The 21,744-nt window shown below is 36.1% G+C and overlaps 1 pseudogene across 1 annotated transcript; it reads left to right on the top strand.

Moving 5' to 3' along the window:
* The first annotated feature begins 16,292 nt into the window (after positions 1–16,292).
* Positions 16,293–20,996, top strand: LOC147542244 (cysteine-rich receptor-like protein kinase 25; annotated as a pseudogene). Its single transcript, XR_015223062.1, has 7 exons — positions 16,293–17,275; positions 17,776–17,901; positions 18,049–18,170; positions 18,285–18,495; positions 18,662–18,899; positions 20,247–20,397; positions 20,506–20,996. The product of XR_015223062.1 is annotated as a cysteine-rich receptor-like protein kinase 25 (transcript).
* The last annotated feature ends 748 nt before the right edge of the window (positions 20,997–21,744 follow it).

The raw sequence follows: 21,744 nt of genomic DNA on the forward strand, positions 1-21,744 counted from the left end.
TTGGAAATTTCTCTTATGAAATTGCCTCTTTCTTTAGGTTGTATAATTAGGTATATATAGAAGTCCCTAGAAGAGGTATTAGACTCAAACTAGGATTCCATAAACCTAATTATTAGGCAACACCCAAAATACCCTCCTTTGGGTCACTTAAGTGTGGCCGGCCAACATAGCCCTTTATGGGCTTCCTTGGCCGGCCCACTTAGGGCCTAGCCGGCCATCACATGGCCGGCCCTATTGCCTTGGCCGGCCATCACATGGCCGGCTTCCCTAAAGCCATTCCGGGCCTCCCTCCTGGGCCCGGACATGTTCATCTCTTTCGGACTTCTCCGAATGTTTCTGGACTTACCAATAACGGATCCAATCCACTTATTTGCCATTATCCATCTAGTCAATTCTCTCCGTTCAAATCATTATTCTGTTGTGTAACCCTTGTAGGATCCGGTCTATGTTAGCCGCGAATCAACTCTTGATTCGACGATCGTAGTTGGCTTCTAGCTAAGCATTACGACCCCTAATTGGACCGGACTAATGATCTTTCGAATAAGGTCATTAAGATCCTAATAGCCAAATTGCACGCATTGCATCCTTGGTCGAAGGACACTCCTTCGGAAGGATACCATTCCTTCAGACTTCAGGCACCATATCCTTTAGTCTCCCACTTGTACTTAGAACAAGTGCAATGCTCGATTCCCATGTTTTTTCGTATCTCATCTGATATGTCATATTTATCAGACTCTCTTGATCCCGAGAACAACTTCCAATCCAAACGATTAACTCTTAATCCGTTTGAGCACGGCCATGCATTTTTCAGTTGTTTCTCATCAAGTGGCCCGGAGATACTTTATCCTGATTTTACTCAGGAAAACATAATCCATTCTTGTACTCCCACTCAATTTCATGTCTATCCTGTCTCCCCCAGTATGCCGCTTTTATAACCACTTTTTACGGATGGCGTTTGACGGTACCAAAGTTCGACATTCCTTCCATAAACTGAGTGAGTACTCATGTTTTGAGGAATCTCTCCAATTTGCTTAAATGAGAGTTATGACATCTTATAACTTCAACTCTTGAAGTACTCTCATTCGGCGGGTTTCCAGTGTATCAACTATACACCCATGAAGTTGACCTTTGAATACTCCTATTCCCATAGCCCAAGAAACAGCGCTATCTTGTCAATCACTCATGCTAGTCTTCATAAGTCATTATTGTCCAACTAATGACCTGGACTAGGGATAGTAGGATGATGTGCTTCCATGTTCACTTAGTAGGGTTTCTTTCATTAGATCACGTATCTAATAAACCTACCTGGAACACTCCATCCTTTTGGACTGTCGTCTAAATTCTAAACCACAATTTAGATGACGAAATAAACCCAGTTTATTTCGGATAACAAGAGTTTGTAAAATTTGAGCACCCGCGTGAACTCCTTCACGTTCTCAATTTTACAAGTCTTTTTAGGATTCTCCTCCTGGATCCTAATTCCTTAGACCCGAGCATCTCATGATCGTTCTAAGGTGACAGTTTAGTTTCCTTTTCACTTCGCTTTGTAACTATCTTGCTTTCGAACTCTTCGTAAGCTGTTATGATATTATCAGTTTTCTCCCACTGAAATTAGTACTTCCCAAGTTCTAATTTTACTTTCTTATCTAGTAGAGTTAAGTAACGACTCCCAGCATGGAAAACTCTTTCCCATCTGTTAGCCCTTCCTAAAAGATTCCTATCTTTGTTTTCGGAAGATTACTTTTATGACTTTCTTCAATCTTCTGACTTGTATGGGCGACGACATCTTTTCGTACTCCAAGTATCTTTTAGATGTACGGGTAAACAACAATCATCTCATGATCGTTCTTATGTTTCCTAACATAAGTGTCTCTCCTGTGTTTATCACGGGAGTTGGGTAGAATTTCTCTCCAAGAGAATTTCTTATTCAGACCTCTCCAAAACTCCTTTTGAACGAGTCTTTATCATCTAAGGTCTATCTCCATAGACTTTTGATGCCCATGGTTAATTCACCCTCGTCTTCTTGTCCTTTCTTGTATGTCTCCCACATACAGGACCCCTGAAACAACTCTTGTTTCACTCCCACTTACCTTCTTGTCTCACAAGATTCAACCATTCTTACTCTTATCTCTTTGGATTTCCGATCCAATTTCAGAGTGGTTTCTGCTATAGTTCTTTTTGAATCTTCCCAAGACTCATTGGGGTTTTTGAGCAACCTTCTTAACTCCTTAAGAAGTTTCTAGGCGATCGTCCCTTGAACCATTCAAGTCGACATCCCTTGTCACGTAAGACGAGTAACTCTTACTCTCTTTCGTTTTAAGTCGAGTAACTCTTACTCTCTTTTGTTTAAAGTCGAGTAACTCTTACTCTCTTTTGTTTAAAGGCAAGTAACTCCTTACTTCCTCTTGTTGCTCTTTATCGAATCCCATTCGATTTTTCCTCCCACTTGTCTTCTTAGAAGGACCCTCCTTTTAATGAAGACACCATCGAGAGCAACAATCTCATTGTGTTCCGATGTTTGGCGAGAAAAACCCCGTTCTTCTTCTTGAAGAACCTATGTCTAACACGCTTTAGACATTGGAATAATTGATAATTTTAGAACTCCTTCTAAAATGATGTCCATATCCGTATGGACTCAATTATTCACTATAGCTTTTAGGTTTTTAGTGGTTTGGCAGATACGTATTAGACTTTGTGTTTTGGAAGACCGATGACTATCGAACTCATGATCTCATCATATTCTTTAGTCATCCAGATCCACTTCTCGATTTTGGATTTGTTTCTAAAACTCCTCCACAATCAAGTCTTATGTCCATTCTAATCACACCAATCGCAGACTTTCATGTCCAACATTGTTTTCTACGATTAACTGTACTCTCGTATACTCTTACAAGATTTAGAATGACTAAGTCGGATCGTCCGTTAAAATTTACTTAAAAGTTAGATAGGCTCTTCTAAGAACATCATAAAATATCTCATATTTTATTCACTCCCATAATCTCATTACAGAGTCAATGTTCTAAAAAGAAAAAGAAATACTAAAACTACTTTAAAGTATCGCCTATCGAGTCTATGATCCTTCTTGAGCTTTTCCAGCAACTCTTGCCTTCTCAGCTTTCGACAGGTTCATCTCCTCTTCAATAAATACTCAGCTCCCTCTCGCTCCTGTCATTCATAATGATAAGAGTCTTTTAGGTATCGCATACCTTGAGGAATGTGTATTTAATTGAATAACTTTTAACAATTTTTACCTTGACCGGAACTCCCAGCTCCGCTCTTTCTGTCTTCCAGGAATTTTGGACAGTTTCTTTTCCAATGGCCCGTGCCATCGCAATAGAAACACTTGGAATCAGAATGGGTACTCTTGTTCATGGCAACTTCTTTACCTTTCACTCTACCCGTTTTCTTCCTTTTGAATTTCTGCTTCCCGTCCTTCTTAAATCCCTTTTCTTTATGAACCATTAGAACTTCTTTCTTAGGTTCAGCTATTACAATGTTCTCTTCGGCTGTTTGGAGCATAGCGTGTAGTTCTTCTAGAGATTTGTCCCAGCCATTCATATTATAGTGCATTCTAAATTGATTAAACCCACTATGAAGTGAATGCAAAATAATATCAGTGGCAAAATCTTGGCCATTATCGACTCCCAGTCGATTCAGTTTTTCAAAAAGACTAATCATTTTGAAAACATGTGGCCCTACAGGCTTTCCCTTTTCAAGACGCATATCCAATATCGTCCTTGAAATCTCATACCTCTCCATTCTTGACTTCTTTTGGAACAAATTCCTAAGTTGTCGAATCATGGTGTAGGCATCCATCTCTATGAACTTATCCTGAAGATTAGGTTCCATGGTTGCCAACATGAGGCATGTTATGGGTTCGGACCTCTTCCGAATGTTCCTTTCTTGCTCCCTCTCTTGTTCAGTCGAATCTTCATTGAGAACAGGAATAGATGTGTCTAACACGTTTGCCTTATGTTCGGATCTTAGGACAAGTCCTAAGTTCCTTTCCCATACCATAAAGTTGTCACCATTCAACTTTTCTTTTTCCAGAAGCCAGCGAATGCTGCTTGAGTCTTTTGTTGTCATAATTAAACTACATGTAAGAAATGCGAAAGTGATTAAACTTGTTATCCTGGCAATTTTCCTAATTTGCCTATATTATTCTACTTTTGTTGTCCCCTTAGAATAATATAATTCCAAGATCCCATTCCTGTGAAGCTAAGCGTACTTTGGCACTGCCCTTAACTTCACCCTCCTGGGTGAGTAACTCCTTACTGATCATATCTCATATGACTCTTGGTTAACGATTTAAACATTAAATCGTCCTTTAGCCTCGAAATCCAAAACCCTTTTGCTGACTCGTTTGAGAATAACCATTTAGACATGTAGACCTCTTCATAGATCTACCCGTATTGTCCCGAGGTAAAAGATGGCACCCTGCTTTGGCATGACCCACCATCGATGAACAAGGGCTCAACAGGTGTCTTAATCTGGGTAGGCTTTACTCAAAATTCTTTTTGGGACTTATTACGTAATTTATCAAGTTGCGTTACTGTGAACTCTTGCATAACCATTCATGATTTATTACGTAAAAGTTTATGTGGGTTTGCGTAATGATTTGTTAAATCTTAGTATTACCCCTTAAAAGATCCCATCTTTTAAGTTTATTTCTTGTTCGCCTATGGTTCGATTGGATTCTTATCCAAGAACCTCTATTGACTACTCCCACTTGAACCATGATCTCATCATTCAGTTCGTCAATAGATTCTAAGACCCTATACTCTAAGTATTATTCGGGCACAACTCCTTGCGCTTAGAACAAGAAACGATAATCCTATCTAAAGGTATACTATTCTACGCAATCACATACATCCATACATACAAAAATATGACAATCATAATAAATAAAGTATGTATCCTAGATTCGTTTCTAGGTTTTGCTATCGCATAGCTATTCGTGGGATTTTGTGACATCTCTATGTCTAATGTTTCTAAAGTTTTGTATTCTCAATACTTAAACTAAAACATTACGTTTCTTCCTTAATTGTTTCCAAAATCAAAATAAGGAAAAACTCCGTTCGGGTACTCCTCTAACCCGGGTCTAAGTCGGAAAAATTATGCTCGGAACCGGGAGAAAAGTCTGAAAAACTCCCTTTCAGATCATGGCCCAAAAGGCCCTTGAGTCTCACTCAAAAGAATCTGAGTCAACCCTGGTCAAAGCCCCTTGACTGGTCTCTGGTCAACTCTTGACTCAGCCTGGTCAAGGTCCGGTCCTAGAGACAGCACCTTCCTGTCGTGCTATGTCTCTCGGGCAGACGCGTCCTAGCCCAGCTAGACGCATCTGTCCTAGGACAGACCATAGACATCTCGGGTGAGATGTCTAGGATGCGTCCTGGTCGCGTCCTAGACGCGTCCAGACCATCCGGTTGCTGCATATGCCTCTCGGATGCTTAATCCGAGAGCTGTTGGAACTCCCAGACGCGTCCCCGACGTGTCTGGTCTCGGGACAGCACACGTGCCATCTCGGATTTTTGGTCCGGGATGCACTCGTGCCCCACAGTCGCGTCCCAGACGCTTCTGTGCACAGACGGCTAGGCCATCCCATCTGGGATGCCTTCTGGACGCGTCCAGACGCGTCCTAGACGCTTCTGGATGCTCCGGTCGTATCCGAGTTGCGTCCGGAAGCTTCCAGTCGCATCCGAGATGCTTCTGGTTGCTCCAGACGCATCCTCGATGCATCCGGACGCCCGTCCAGTGTCTCGGTCCTAGACCGAGACTCTAAATAGGTTCCCTCGAGCGCGTCCCAGACGCGTCAGGGATATCCGAGACGCTCCTGTCTCGGAATCCTATTCCGTCTCGGACTGGGATGTCCCAGACGCGTCCCACGCGCTGGGACGTCCGAGACCCGAGAGTCTCGGACTCCTAGTCCGTGTTGGACTGGGATTCCCAGACGCGTCCTAGACGCTCTGGGATGTCCGAGACCCGAGAGTCTCGGACTCCTAGTCCAGCTCGGACTAGGATTCCCGGTCCTTCACGGACTGGGATTACCAGTCCGTGTCCTTGTCTGTTTCGGACTGTCTGTCCGAGACGTGCTGGTCCGGCCCGGACGCGTCCTGGACGCGTCCTGGCCGGTCCGGCCAGTAGGGTTTCCTAATTTTTGGGAAATCCTGCCGTTCCAACTTCTTTTTCTTTTCTTTCTTTCTGTTCCAGCTGCTGTTAGGTACTGTTTTTTATCAATTCATCAACCAATCTTCATGGTTTTGATGATTTTTATCAAAATTCTAAAACCCTAACACTTGTTTATGAAAACTCTTTTCTTAAAACTTTGTTTCTAGTGTTTCTAGGCCATGAATCTCATCCAAAACCCTAATTTGATCTCATCAAACTTATGTTTAAATCTCTATTCAAACATTAAAACACTAATATCTAGTTGTTCAAGTATGAATCTAATTCATCTAGTCAAAGATAGTTCATGCAAACGGCTCGTGATGCCACTGAAGGGGAATAACCTAGTGTATCTCATACCCCTAATTGTCTATTAGTGTTGGTAGCGGAATCTCAAACATCATATGTTTAACACTAATTCCAGGATCTATACATGAACATACCAATGAACTAGATTGGAAAGAAGATTACCTCTTAATCGCTTTCCCACGAACTAAATTCCGATCAGTATTCGGAAGATAAGAGCTCCAAGTGTAGCTCCTCTACTTGAGACACCGAATAATGACTTGAACTCCCTCCTTTCAGCCAGCTAGGACCTTCTTGAAGGTTGAGATGAAGAACTCCTTCTTCTTGACTAGATTCTTGAGAAAACTCCTTTTCTCTCTCTCTCTCTGAGATGTATATTCTGAAACTCTTTCAGACTCTTGGAAATTTCTCTTATGAAATTGCCTCTTTCTTTAGGTTGTATAATTAGGTATATATAGAAGTCCCTAGAAGAGGTATTAGACTCAAACTAGGATTCCATAAACCTAATTATTAGGCAACACCCAAAATACCCTCCTTTGGGTCACTTAAGTGTGGCCGGCCAACATAGCCCTTTATGGGCTTCCTTGGCCGGCCCACTTAGGGCCTAGCCGGCCATCACATGGCCGGCCCTATTGCCTTGGCCGGCCATCACATGGCCGGCTTCCCTAAAGCCATTCCGGGCCTCCCTCCTGGGCCCGGACATGTTTATCTCTTTCGGACTTCTCCGAATGTTTCTGGACTTACCAATAACGGATCCAATCCACTTATTTGCCATTATCCATCTAGTCAATTCTCTCCGTTCAAATCATTATTCTGTTGTGTAATCCTTGTAGGATCCGGTCTATGTTAGCCGCGAATCAACTCTTGATTCGACGATCGTAGTTGGCTTCTAGCTAAGCATTACGACCCCTAATTGGACCGGACTAATGATCTTCCGAATAAGGTCATTAAGATCCTAATAGCCAAATTGCACGCATTGCATCCTTGGTCGAAGGACACTCCTTCGGAAGGATACCATTCCTTCAGACTTCAGGCACCATATCCTTCAACCTTGTGATTCAAACTTATAAAGTTCTGTTTGTCTCCTAACACATTATGAAGTTTAACAAACAGTATGCATAATTTATTCCATTATACATTTCTTTTTAGTAAATTATATGTTTTGTTGACAAATGTATGTTTTCTTTTTGTAGTTTTGTTGTTACTTATGGAACCTACAGAATCATCCAATCTAAGTAAGACCACAAAACTAAAATCTGATTGCTGGGATAAAATATTTACTGAAGTTGGTCGGTTGTTTCCTTGTGGTGCAAAAGCATTTCGATATGCTACTCGACAATATAGTGTAACTGTTGTTTGTCTTGTTCAAGACTACAAATGGAGATTACATGGATGGACACTATTTTTGAACTAGAGAAGATTTTGTACGTTTTTTTTGTAACAGAATGTAAACGATGTGTAATGTAAACGAAATTATGTGTAATTTATTGAACAAAACACACATACATTTGATAAATTACGTTGTATATATGACAAATGATGATTTTCTCGTCATAAATAACACATAATTTACGTAATTGTTTCATAATTTGTATTCGATGTGTGTTTAATTATGAGTAAAAACGAAAACAAATGCTGCTTTAATGTTTCCAGAAAAATTTACTCTTTCCAAATCTGAAAGTTAAGTGAGAGAAAGTGATATATACGTTTTGTATATTAACCCTCAAATCACGCTAAATTGATCTCAGAAAATATACTCTTTCCAAATCTGAAAGTTAAGTGAGAGAAAGTGATATATACGTCTCGAATATTAACTCCCAAATTACGCTAATTGATCTCAGAAAATATACTCTTTCCAAATCTGAAAGTTAAATGAGAGGAAGTGATATATACGTTTTAAATACTAACCCCCAAATCACGCTAATTGATCTCAGAAAATATACTCTTTCCAAATCTGAAATTTCGTTACGGTTTTGGTAACTAATCGTTAGGGGAAAGTTTTGATTCGGTTTCAAAATAGATGATAGATGAGAGAGAAAATCTTGTTTAAATTATATCATTTTTTCCTTTTTTAAACCCAGAATCACGGTACAATATGTCGTTTGAATTTCGGTCTGGCTCCACGTTAAAAAATCTCGCGAAATTTGTTTAGAACATGGAAGGTATTTTGTCTAATATACTAAGAGTTTTTAGTCCCAAAAGGACTAAAAACCTATTTTTTGTGAAGATTTGACCATCAACATTTTTTAACATTATTTTGAACTATATACCTATGGACCCATTTAATGGTGGAGGTGAGCAGGGGTGGACCCACCTTGGGACCTGTGGGACGTGTGCCCACACAACCCAAGGTAGATTTCCCTTTATAGTGTTGTTTTAATTTCAAAAATTCCTTTCAGTCTTCAATCCCGGTTCCTTCCTCCTCTGACTATCAAGCCCAGTAGTACACTAGGGGGGGGGGGGGGGTAGTGGTTGGGGATTAGGAGGGACATTGCCATGTCCCTCTAAATCCTATGTTATTGGTTGGGGACATTTTAAATGTCCCCAAATGTCTGTGTGATTGGTTGGGGACATTTAAAATGTCTCTAAATGTCCGTGTTATTCGTTTGAGACATTTCAAATGTCCTGAAATGTCTGTGGTATTCGTTAGAGACACGAAATTAAGGACATTTCAAGACAAATTGGTTTTGGAGACATGTGAGGACATTTTAGTGTAAATTTGGAAAACTTTTGGAGAGAAAATGTCTCTCAAAATATGGAAGACACTTGTGGACATTTCATTAAGAAATATAAAAATAATTATTATTATCAAATTAGATTAAATAATTTATAATAAATAATATATAAAAATATTAATTATTATAATACTTTATTATAGTAATAATGATATTATTGCCATTACTATATTATACTATTATTATATTATTATAATATTATCTTATTATTATATTATTATACTATATTATTATTATCTTATTATATGTTACTATATTATTGTATTATTATTATATTATATTATTACTATATTATATTATTATTATTATATTATAGTAATAATGATATTATTATCATATTACTATATTATATTATTATTATCCTATTATTATTACATTATTTTCTTATATTACTATATTATTGTATTATTATTATTATATTATTATATTATTGTATTATTATTATTATATTTTATAATATTATCTTATTATATTACTATGTTATATTATTATTATCTTATTATATGTTACTATATTATTGTATTATTATATTATTATATTATTATATTATATTATAGTAATAATGATATTATTACCATATTACTATATTATATTATTATTATTATATTATATATAATAATAATTATTATCATATTACTATATTATATTATTATTATCATAAATGTCCACAGATATCCACAGACGTCCACAAAACTCGAAAAATATATTTTTAAAATATGAGTACAAATATATTATTTTGTATGGTTAGACAATAATGATAATACTAAAATAATAAATGCCTACCAATTGTCATCCATGATGAGATAATAATAATAATAATAATAATAATAATAATAATAATAATAATAATAATAATAATATTAATAATAATAATAATAATAATAATAATAATAATAATAATAATAATATCCACTACACATTTTGTCCACGGATTCAATATGTTGAAATGTCACCAAAACATTTTGTCTATAAACCAAATGTCTTGAAATGTCCATAAAGACTTTTTGTCCATGAATCAAATGTCTTAAAATGTCTATAAAGACATTTTGTCTACAGACAAATGTCTCGAAATGTCTTAAAATGTCTCGAAATGTCTACGAGACATTTTGTCCACGAATGTCCTCCTACCCCCCCTAAACCAGTTCTAGTAAAGTAAAGGGTTATTTTCCAAATGGCCCCCAACTTTGTGACCAGCTTCCTGCCTAGCCCCCTACTTCAGTAAATATTCCCATATGGTCCCCTTTTTCCGTTATCTTTAACTTTCCGTTACTCTTACTCCTTCATCTCATTTCCTCTCTCTGTCAAGTCACCTAGTACGCCACATCATCATCTTCTCCGGCAGGGGGGTCGCCGGCTAGCCAAATTTTCGACCGGCGAACTTCAAACCTAAAAAGGAAAAAAAAAAATTCCTCTCTCACTCTCCTGTTTTCTCTCTCCTGCTTTCTCTCTCCTGCTTTCTCTCTCCTGCTTTCTCTCTCTTCTTCTTCTTCATCTCTTTCTCTCTCATCCCCTCTCTTCTCACTCTCTAAAATGGTCGGCGAAGGGAGAGAGGAAGAAGAAGAGAGAGAAAATAGGAGAGATAGAGGAAGAAGAAGAGAGAGAAAATAGGAGAGAGAGAGGAAGAAGAAGAGAGAGAAAACATGAGAGAGAGGAAGAAGAAGAGAAAAAATTAGGTTTGAAGGTGGTCGACCGAAAATTTGACCGGTCGGCGACCCCTGCGAGAGAAGATGATGATGATGTAGCGTGTTAGGTGACTTAGCAGAGAGAGGAAATGAGATGGAGGAGTGAGAGTAACAGAAACTTAAAGATAACGAAAAAATGATATTTACTAAAGTATGGGGCTAGGCAGGAAGCTGGTCACAAAGTTGGGGGCCATTTGAGAAATAACCCTAAAGTAAAAGTCATGGACTGTTGGGCATTAGACATTGGATGTCTCTACTTTAAAGTTGTTCAAGTTCTTTCAACAAAAAAAAACAATAAATTAGAGTTTGTTAACCCATTTGAAGTAGTTTATTAACCCATTTAATGTTTAAACTCTTTCTATCTTGTGCTAAAGTTTTTCATGCATTTTGGTTAAACTATTAGTATTTTCATATATTTTAGTTATTTGATATTCTATTTATCGAAGTGGCATTCATATTGATTGGTTAAGCTAAGAATGATCACCAAACATTATGTAATATAACCTTCCGTGTTTTATTTATTTTAGTTAATAACTTATGGAGAGCAAAATTCTAAGGCCCAAAATTTGGGTGAAAATACCAAACCAAGTCCAACCCGGAATAATAACTCAAAATAAACCCAAAAGATGAAAATAGAATGTTACCCCACCTTACACAAATGACATCCACTTATATCCTTCAAACAAATCCCAATCACTTTTGTTTTTCTTTCCCTCTTTTCACAAAAACCGAGACAAGCCAACCACCAACCCATCAAATCATAAAAGCTGACCCGGTTATTAAGGCAAAAATCAGTCTTTTTCTCTCTTAATGTTCACAAAAAGCGGGCCCGGTTATTAAGGAAAAAATCATAAAAAATCAGACTTTTTTCTACATTAATGAAAATTTATTTGCACATTCTGAATTGCTCTAAATTAGGTTTTATATGTTGTGAACATTTTTCAAAATGTTTAGACTAACCTAGTTGGATACATTTTTGTGAATAGTGTTAATTCTTGTACAGATGTTGTCAACATATTTAAAAATGTTCTAGTATTTCATTGTTACTCTTAATGTTGATAATTTTTCATGGAGACATTTTGGGTTCTGTTTCAAATACTTAGGGGTTTGTAGATGATTTTAGGGTGTTTTACTTGATAAAAAAACTATTATTCTTTGTTAAACATTTTGGGGGGTTTTGGAGACATTTACAGTTATGTTGAAGACATTTGGGATTCTGTTTCAAACATTTAGGGTTTTGTTGATGATTTTTGGGTATTTTACTTGGTAAAAAAAACTTTTGTTCTTCGTTAACCAATTTAGGGGTTTTGGGAAAAATTTAAAGTTATGTTGAAGACATTTTGGGTTCTGTTTCAAACATTTAGGAGTTTGTTGATGATTTTTGGGTGTTTTACTTGGAAAAAAACTATTGTTCTTCGTTAAACATTTTGGTGGTTTTTTGAGACATTTACAGTTATGTTGAGACATTTGGGATTTTGTTTCAAACATTTAGGGTATTGTTTGTGATTTTTGGGTGTTTTACTTGGTAAAAAAACTTTTATTTTTCGTTAAACATTTTGGGGGTTTTGGGGAAAATTTAAAGTTATGTTGAAGACATTTTGGGTTCTGTTTCAAACAGTTAGGGGTTTGATGATGATTTTTGGGGGTTTTACTTGGTAAAAAACTATTGTTCTTTGTTAAGCATTCTGGAGGGTTTTTGAAGATATTTACAGTTATGTTGAAAACGTTTGTTCTTCGTTAAGCATTTTGGGAGGTCTGGGAAAAATTTAAAATTATGTTGAAGACATTTTGGGTTTTGTTTCAAACATTTAGGGTATTGTTGGTGATTTTTGAGTGTTTTACTTGGTAAAAAAAATAATTTTGTTCTTCGTTAAGCATTTTGGGGGTTTTGGAAAAAATTTAAGGTTATGTTAAAGACATTTTGGGTTCTGTTTCAAACATTTAGGAGTTTGTTGATAATTTTTTGGGGTTTTACTTGGTAAAAAAAACTATTGATCTTCATTAAAACATTTTGGGGGTTTTGGATACATTTACAGTTACGTTGAAGACATTTGGGATTCTTTTTCAAACATTTAAGGTATTGTTGGTGATTTTTAGGTGTTTTACTTGGTAAAAAATCATTTGTTCTTCGCTAAGCATTTTGGGGGTTTTTGGAGACATTTACAGTTATGTTGAAGACGTTTGGGATTCTGTTTCAAACATTTTGGACATAATGCTTCTTGCATTTTATATGATGTTTCAGCAACTAATTAAAATGTTTACACAATAATAGAGTATTCAGAACAAAACGAGTAGTTCTAGGAATAATTTTGAAAATATGTACGGAGGATACAAAATGTTGCAGAAACAAATGATTTTGTTTAAAACAATTCAAATAATGTTTACGTAAACATGATTGTGTATGTATAACACCAAAAAACTAAAATATTTTTCAATCTCGATCCGTCAGGACACCCTCTTTATCATTCTCTCGGCCACGACACCATCTTTATCATTTTCTCCGTGTGGGTTCTGCCACGACACCGTTTTTCTCATTTTTTTAGAAGACACTATCCCCACCCATCCACAAATTTTTTGGATTTGTTTGCAGCATTAGAAACCTTCTTATCATTTTCTTGATATATAGAACCTGCAAGTGGAATCAACACAGACTTATATGCCTACGGGAAACACAAAATGCACAAGACATTTCTCTTAATGCACTCGACAACTTGTTAAATGTTTACAAATTTGAGAAAATGTAAAAGACATAATATTTGAAATTAAGCAATATGTTAATAACATAAGATACAATGTTCTAATTGATGTATTTGTGTAGGTATAGCAACGAAAACATTTAATGATTAAGATTTATGTTTAAAACACGACAACATATGTTCATGTAAATATGATTGTGTCTGTATAACGAAGAAAAATGCACAAGAATCAACACAGAATTATATGCTTACGGGAAAGACAAAATACACAAGGCATTTCTAAGAATGCACATGACAATTTGTCAGATATTTACAAATGTCGACAATTTGTCAGATGTTTACAAGAATCGACACAGAATTATATGCCTACAGGAAAGACATAATGCACAAGACATTTCCGAGAATGCACATGACAAATTTGTAAAGGTTTACAAATGTCGAAAAATGTAAAAGACAAAATATTCGAAATTAAGCATTATGTTAACAACACCACACAAAATATTGAAAAATATTTACAAGTGCTCAAAACATACGTAAAAGTGTTTAAAACACCAATCGATTACTGTAAAAAACAAAATCTGATTTATGATTGTAACATCTATAAAAAAACTAAAGCATTTTTGAGTTTGCTCGCTGCATTAACATCGTATTAAAAACATATTTTAAAATGCTTAATGCACGAGTCAATTAGTCTGTTAAAAACCAACATATGCAAAAAACCGTAATTCTAAAGAGAGAAATTGAAAAAGTGAATCTGAAGCTGTACTTTTTGATTTCTCAGAAAACAAATTTGTATGTAAAATTTTTTCACGGTATTGTTTTTGAAATTAAGTAAAACCAATAAACTTCATAAGAAGATTGAACCTTATAAGATAAAGAAAGATAAAGAACAACCTCAACAATGAAGCTTCAAATACGTAGATCTGAAACTTTATATATTTATCTCTCTAAAACGCTATGAAAACACCCTAAAGTCAGATTTAGAGTTTCTTTCAACTACCATTAAAGAAGATAAACAATGATGATTGAAGATAAAAGAGTAGAAGAGAGAAGACGAAGACGTACCTTCAAGGAGAAGCAGATCCGACAAACTTTTTCGATGAAACAGAGATTAAGAAAAAAAATGAAAAAACGAAGAAGATGAAGCTTTTGAAAGTCTGGAAACGAAGAAGATGATGACTGAAGACGATGAAGGTCGCTCAAACAAATTTAGGGTTCCTAAAAAACGAAGGAAGATGGTGATAATGAAGAGGAATGAAGACGATGAAGAATATGAAGTTCCCTCATTTACCATTATCTGTTTCCAAAACGAGAAAGGGAGAGAGAGAGAGAGAGAGTGAAAAGTTGAAAACGATTTTAGAGAGAGAAAGAAATCAAAAACAGATTTTATAGAGAGAGAGTGGAAAGTTGTTGTTGAGGTATATTTAAGAGGGTAAATGAGGGAATATGAAAGTATAAGATGTCTTAGAGATGCGTTTTTGGGAGGGATTGTGCCTAGAGATCCATATTTGAGTTTGATAGGGAATAATATTTGGGTTTTGGGCTTTAAGTGGGTTATTCTTCCGGACTAGGTTTTATTTCTTATTTGAGCCCAAAATATGAGTTTTTTAACAAAAATTTCTTAATTTATGGCTATTACTTAATATCTGAATTATTATTTCATATTCATATTAAAATAAAATTACATAAGATATACTAAATTTCAAAAGCTAATTATGCTTTGTATTCTTTAGATATTAGAAGGTGATAGAGAGATGTTTTAAAAGAATCGATACTCTTAACGAGTCTTTAAATATTAAAAGACTCAATCGTAGTATCCGGGAAAAGGGTAAAGATATATTATCAGATCCAACAAAATAAGACAACAATTTAGAAGAAAACATGATAACATTAACCAACAATAGAGAAGCAAATAATCGTCATTACCAACAATAGAATAAATGTTTAATTTAGTTTTTCTTTAATACTTTCAATATGTGCTCCCACGAGTAAAAAGATTATGGGTCCGCCACTGGTGGTGATGGGGGAGGTGGTAGTGGAGGTAGTGGTAGAGGTTTAGTAATCGTGGTTGTAGTAGTAAATGTACAATGTGGAAGTTTAGCAGTCGTGGTGGTGGTAGAAGTGTCAACTAAAGTAATAAAAATAATTACAATTTTTTTTTTTATTAAGTTTTTTTTTTTAGTTCAACAAAAAAAAAAGTTTTTTTTTTAAAAAAAAATTTACAATTTAATAAAAAAAATGTTAATGCTTGAGATCGAACTTGAGTTGTGGACTTTGTAATACCAAATGAGCTAAAGTAGATTCATTGTCACTTTTGATCGTTTTTTTATAAAGATACAAAAAATGGGGACTCCTTTAATCCTCTATTTGTGGCCCTTCCATGAGGCCCTTTGTCCCTGGAGATCGAAGCGAGGCTTATAAAATGTTCGGATCAATGTGCATTGACCACAGTCAAACTATAAACCGCCTGGTAATAGCACAAAGGTCGAGTGCTTTTAGCCGCACGAAGAATTCTAGTTGATTGGTTGGGGACAGTAGAGATATCATTTGAAAATATTTCCTGTTTACTTAAGATATCTATTTTACCACTCACTTCGCCCCTTCTTTGGAGTCGGAAAAAAATGGTGAACACCTTCATCCACACGAGTCAACAGTCAACACGCCTTTCCCTAACAATCTACTCCTGTCAAATTCAATCTGTTACACTATTGAAATTTCTAATTCTCCCTACTTGCTCTACTATTGACTTAGCATAAAACCCAACATTTACATTCATACTTTCACATATAGATAGACATAATGAGTTGTTGATTAAAGAAAAGGAAATAAGAGAAAATGGGTCATTTAGATATGTTTTTCTTCCTTTTAATCATTTTGATCATAGGATTCAATGGCCTATGCAGCACTAGTGAACAGGATTATCTTAATACCCGCTGTTTAGGAGGTAACTACACTGCAAATAGTACATTTGGAGCTAACCTCAACCTTCTTCTCCCATCTCTATCTTCATCTAGCAACAATAAAGTCACCCGAAATGGGTACTACAATAACACCATCGGCCGGAACTCTGATGCTGTTTATGGGTCTTTCCAGTGTAGAGGTGATGTTACTTCACAAGTATGCAAAGATTGTGTTTCGAAAGCAGTTGAAGATATTAAACGTAGTGATAGATGTCCAAATTCGAAACAAGCCATTGTATGGTATGATAAATGTATGTTAAGGTACTCAGATCAATATTATTTCTCTATAATGCAAGTTGAACCAGCAATTTATCTATGGAATGTAGATAATGTCGCCAACCCGAATCAGTTTAATCTTATATAAGGTGATTTGTTATATGGTCTCGTGAATGAAGCTGCATCTAGTACCTCTTCTAATAACTTTGCTACTAAAGAAACAAATGTTACACCATTTAATAATGCATATGGACTAGTACAATGCACATTAGATATATCATTGACTGATTGTGATAGGTGTCTCCGTGGGGCGATCACTCAATTACCTATATGTTGTGATGGAAAACAAGGTGGAAGAGTTATTCGCCCGAGTTGTAACTTAAGTTACGAGTTGTATCTTTTCTATACACCTAAGGTTAAGGTTACTCCAGCACCACCTCCATCTCTTGGTGCACCACCTCCATCTCTTGGTGCACCACCACCGATATCCACGACAAACAACACAAGAGAAGACGGTAAGTCCTATATATCTTATTTTTACTTTATTATTTCACCATATATATAAATTTGTCCTACATTTTAGTTACTTGATCGCAGTTGATACAAATTGATGGTGGTACTCAATAGACTATATGTGGAAAGAAAATCTTTTCATACATTGTTACAGCATAATGGAGCGCTAAAGTTGAAGAACTTTTGCTGCTCCTTCAGCCTTTACAATTCACTAGTACTATCTACCCATTAGACCGCAATATTCATTTTCGGAGTTCATAACTTCCAAATTTATTTTTTGGTTTGTTACGTCGATTTTGTCCGACTCCTAAGCTATATCTGTATCGATCTATATTTTCATAGTTAATACAATCATATAGGCAGGTGTTATTAGGTAAGGGGTCTAATCGCAACGAAGTATTACAGTTATAATGGGCACTGACACTCGGTCGCCTGTTTTTTTGGGGCATTATTTACTACACTCGGTCTAATCACTTGAGGAAATTGGTTCTTATTCTTGCAGCAAGTGGAAAAAATACATCAAAACTTGTTGTTTACATAGTCGTTCCCTCGGTTGTTGGACTACTAGCCATCATAGGCTTTTGGTGCTTTTGTCTCAAAAGAAAGAAGACGAAAAAGAAACACAAAGGTCAGTAGCTACATCACAGAATTTCAATTATTTATATCATCTCGGTTGATACTACACAATTTATATCTTAATCCTTAAAGTTTTACTTTCCGAATTGGAAATTATTAGTCATTTCATTTCACCTTTTTTGTTGTTATCTTTTTGAAGATGTCGATGAAATCCGAAATGCAGAATCCTTGCAATTCAATTTCAGTATAATAAGGGAAGCTACAGATGATTTTTCCGAAGCTTATAAACTTGGGGAGGGTGGGTTTGGTTCTGTTTACAAGGTACCAACTTTGTTGATCTAACATGTCGTACAACTTTAGATTGGTGGTGCAGTGGGGGAGGCATTCAAAGTTAACCTCTGTTATCATTTTTCTTTTCTCCGCTGATATTTTCAGGGTAAACTTTTAGATGGGCAAGAAATAGCAGTGAAGCGTCTCTCTGCAAATTCTGGTCAAGGTGAAGAAGAATTTAAGAATGAAGTCACTTTACTAGCTAAACTTCAGCACAGGAATCTTGTGAGGCTTCTAGGTTTTTGTTTTGATGGAATAGAGAAAGCACTCATCTATGAATTCTTGCCAAATGCTAGCCTTGACCAATTCATATTCGGTTTGGCTCCTCTTTTCCATATTTACTTTCTAGGTTCTTTTTACTAAATCATATTTTGACAACTATTACATGTGATTTGACATTTGAGTGTATATATAGTTATTACTTCCTATACAAAGGGTTAATTTGGTTTCTTGCCTTGGTTGATAACTGGATGCAATTGTAGATGCGATTAAACGTACATACTTGGATTGGGAGAAGCGCTACAAGATTATAGAAGGGATAGCAAGAGGTCTTCTTTATCTTCACGAGGATTCTCGACTTACAATTATTCATCGAGATCTTAAAGCGGCCAACATATTACTAGATTTAGATATGAAGCCTAAAATTTCAGATTTTGGCATGGCTAGACTTTTTGTGGACGATCAATCTCGAGCAAATACAAATAGAATTGTTGGAACATAGTAAGTATTCGACCCATCAGCTGATATTTTTTCATAGTTATCGATCTCTGAAGTAATTTCATGTACTCATAGAGCTTCATTTTCGTTTGATGTATTGATTAGTGGGTATATGCCCCCTGAGTATGTAATGCACGGGCAGTTCTCTTTGAAATCAGACGTGTTTAGTTTTGGTGTTTTGGTTCTAGAGATCCTAATGGGACAGAAGAATAGTTCTTTTTATGAATCAGAAGTTGCGCAGGATCTTCTAAGCTATGTAAGTACAAATAGTATTGTCATTTACTTTCTTTCTTGTGATACGGCGGACTAAGTTAAATGATTCATTAGTCGAGCCTTATTTTAGGCAAATGAGAAATTCTTGCAGGCATGGAGACATTGGAAGAATGGAACAGCTTTGGAAATCTTAGATCCATTCTTGAGGGATAATTGTTCGACGAACGAAGTGAAAAGATGCATTCACATTGGTTTATTATGTGTTCAAGAAGACAACTCTGATAGGCCTACAATGGGGTCAGTTGTTCTGATGCTCAATAGCCACTCTTTGTCATTAGCAGTGCCTGCAGAACCTGCATTTTTTGTCAATACAAGAAGGGAAGCATCTATTGTCTCTTCTAATGAGAGTGAAGAAAAAGCGATAAATAAACCTGCAGCATGGAGTGTCAATGAGGTATCAATTACCATAATGCATCCTCGGTAACGACATTCAATACTAAGTTTTAGTGTTATTTGACTCCCACTGTTCGGAAGTGGGCGAGAATAATTGGAGTATCATCTTTTTTTTGTTTCAATATTTGGGATGGTAGAATGTTGTAAATGGTACTTAATTAACTGAAATATACATGTCCTTTCATTTCATTTCATGTGTTATTGGATACTTTTCGTTGGCTACTGAGGGGATATTGGAAACAACTATGACACCATGGGTCGCTACCCGTGTATGGTTTACATGTCCTTATCGTGTAGAGGTGATATGGTTGCGACACTAGTATGGCAAGATATACTGTGTGGCTAAAACTTCTCATAAGATTGTTCAGAGTGGATGGTGTCCAAACTCAAAACAAGCTATTATACTGTATGAAGAATGTGAGTACTCTGCCTTATTTCTCCATCATGGAAGATGATTTAGTAGTTCTTGGTCGGGATATTACTAGATTTAGATATGAAGCCTAAAATTTCAGATTTTGGCATGGCTAGACTTTTTGTGGACGATCAATCTCGAGCAAATACAAATAGAATTGTTGGAACATAGTAAGTATTCGACCCATCAGCTGATATTTTTTCATAGTTCTCGATCTCTGAAGTAATTTCAGGTACTCATAGAGCTTCATTTTCGTTTGATGTATTGATTAGTGGGTATATGCCCCCTGAGTATGTAATGCATGGGCAGTTCTCTTTGAAATCAGACGTGTTTAGTTTTGGTGTTTTGGTTCTAGAGATCCTAACGGGACAGAAGAATAGTTCTTTTTATGAATCAGAAGTTGCGCAGGATCTTCTAAGCTATGTAAGTACAAATAGTATTGTCATTTACTTTCTTTCTTGTGATACGGCGGACTAAGTTAAATGATTCATTAGTCGAGCTTTATTTTAGGCAAATGAGAAATTCTTGCAGGCATGGAGACATTGGAAGAATGGAACAGCTTTGGAAATCTTAGATCCATTCTTGAGGGATAATTGTTCGACGAACGAAGTGAAAAGATGCATTCACATTGGTTTATTATGTGTTCAAGAAGACAACTCTGATAGGCCTACAATGGGGTCAGTTGTTCTGATGCTCAATAGCCACTCTTTGTCATTAGCAGTGCCTGCAGAACCTGCATTTTTTGTCAATACAAGAAGGGAAGCATCTATTGTCTCTTCTAATGAGAGAGAAGAAAAAGCGATAAATAAACCTGCAGCATGGAGTGTCAATGAGGTATCAATTACCATAATGCATCCTCGGTAACGACATTCAATACTAAGTTTTAGTGTTATTTGACTCCCACTGTTCGGAAGTGGGCTAGAATAATTGGAGTATCATCTTTTTTTTGTTTCAATATTTGGGATGGTAGAATGTTGTAAATGGTACTCAATTAACTGAAATATACATGTCCTTTCATTTCATTTCATGTGTTATTGGATACTTTTCGTTGGCTACTGAGGGGATATTGGAAACAACTATGACACCATGGGTCGCTACCCGTGTATGGTTTACATGTCCTTATCGTGTAGAGGTGATATGGTTGCGACACTAGTATGGCAAGATATACTGTGTGGCTAAAACTTCTCATAAGATTGTTCAGAGTGGATGGTGTCCAAACTCAAAACAAGCTATTATACTGTATGAAGAATGTGAGTACTCTGCCTTATTTCTCCATCATGGAAGATGATTTAGTAGTTCTTGGTCGGGATATTGATATACCAGAGAACCCGAAATAGTTTTATAACCCGGTGGATGATTTGTAGTTAAAGTTGCAGTTTCAGATAGTTATATTTTGAGCGAGGAAAACTCTTGAATAATATGTATTGTACATACATAAATGTCTCATAGATCTGGGAAAGGGAAAATATTGAATTTGAGAGACAAAACCTAGAAACCTCACTTGGAGAAAAGAATCAAATTGGGTAGGAGAGGAAGAGATCTCTGTCTTGGAATCTTGGATGTTGAGAGACAACACAATACGTTGAGTAGTATATAATGTTAAGTTTGTGGCCATCCAACTCAAAACTAATTGTCAATGAGTGGAGAGGACCTATACTTTATATTTTTGGTTGCTAGATACCCATTCTCCCATGCGGGACTATTCTCACATATAAAACAATGTCTTATAGATTTGATAGAGGAAAAATCTCGAATAATATGCATAATATT

The sequence above is a fragment of the Eschscholzia californica genome, unplaced genomic scaffold (genome assembly GCF_041429995.1).
Source record: "Eschscholzia californica isolate CP2 unplaced genomic scaffold, dmEscCali1.0.p SCAF_4, whole genome shotgun sequence".
Taxonomy (NCBI): Eukaryota; Viridiplantae; Streptophyta; class Magnoliopsida; order Ranunculales; family Papaveraceae; genus Eschscholzia; species Eschscholzia californica.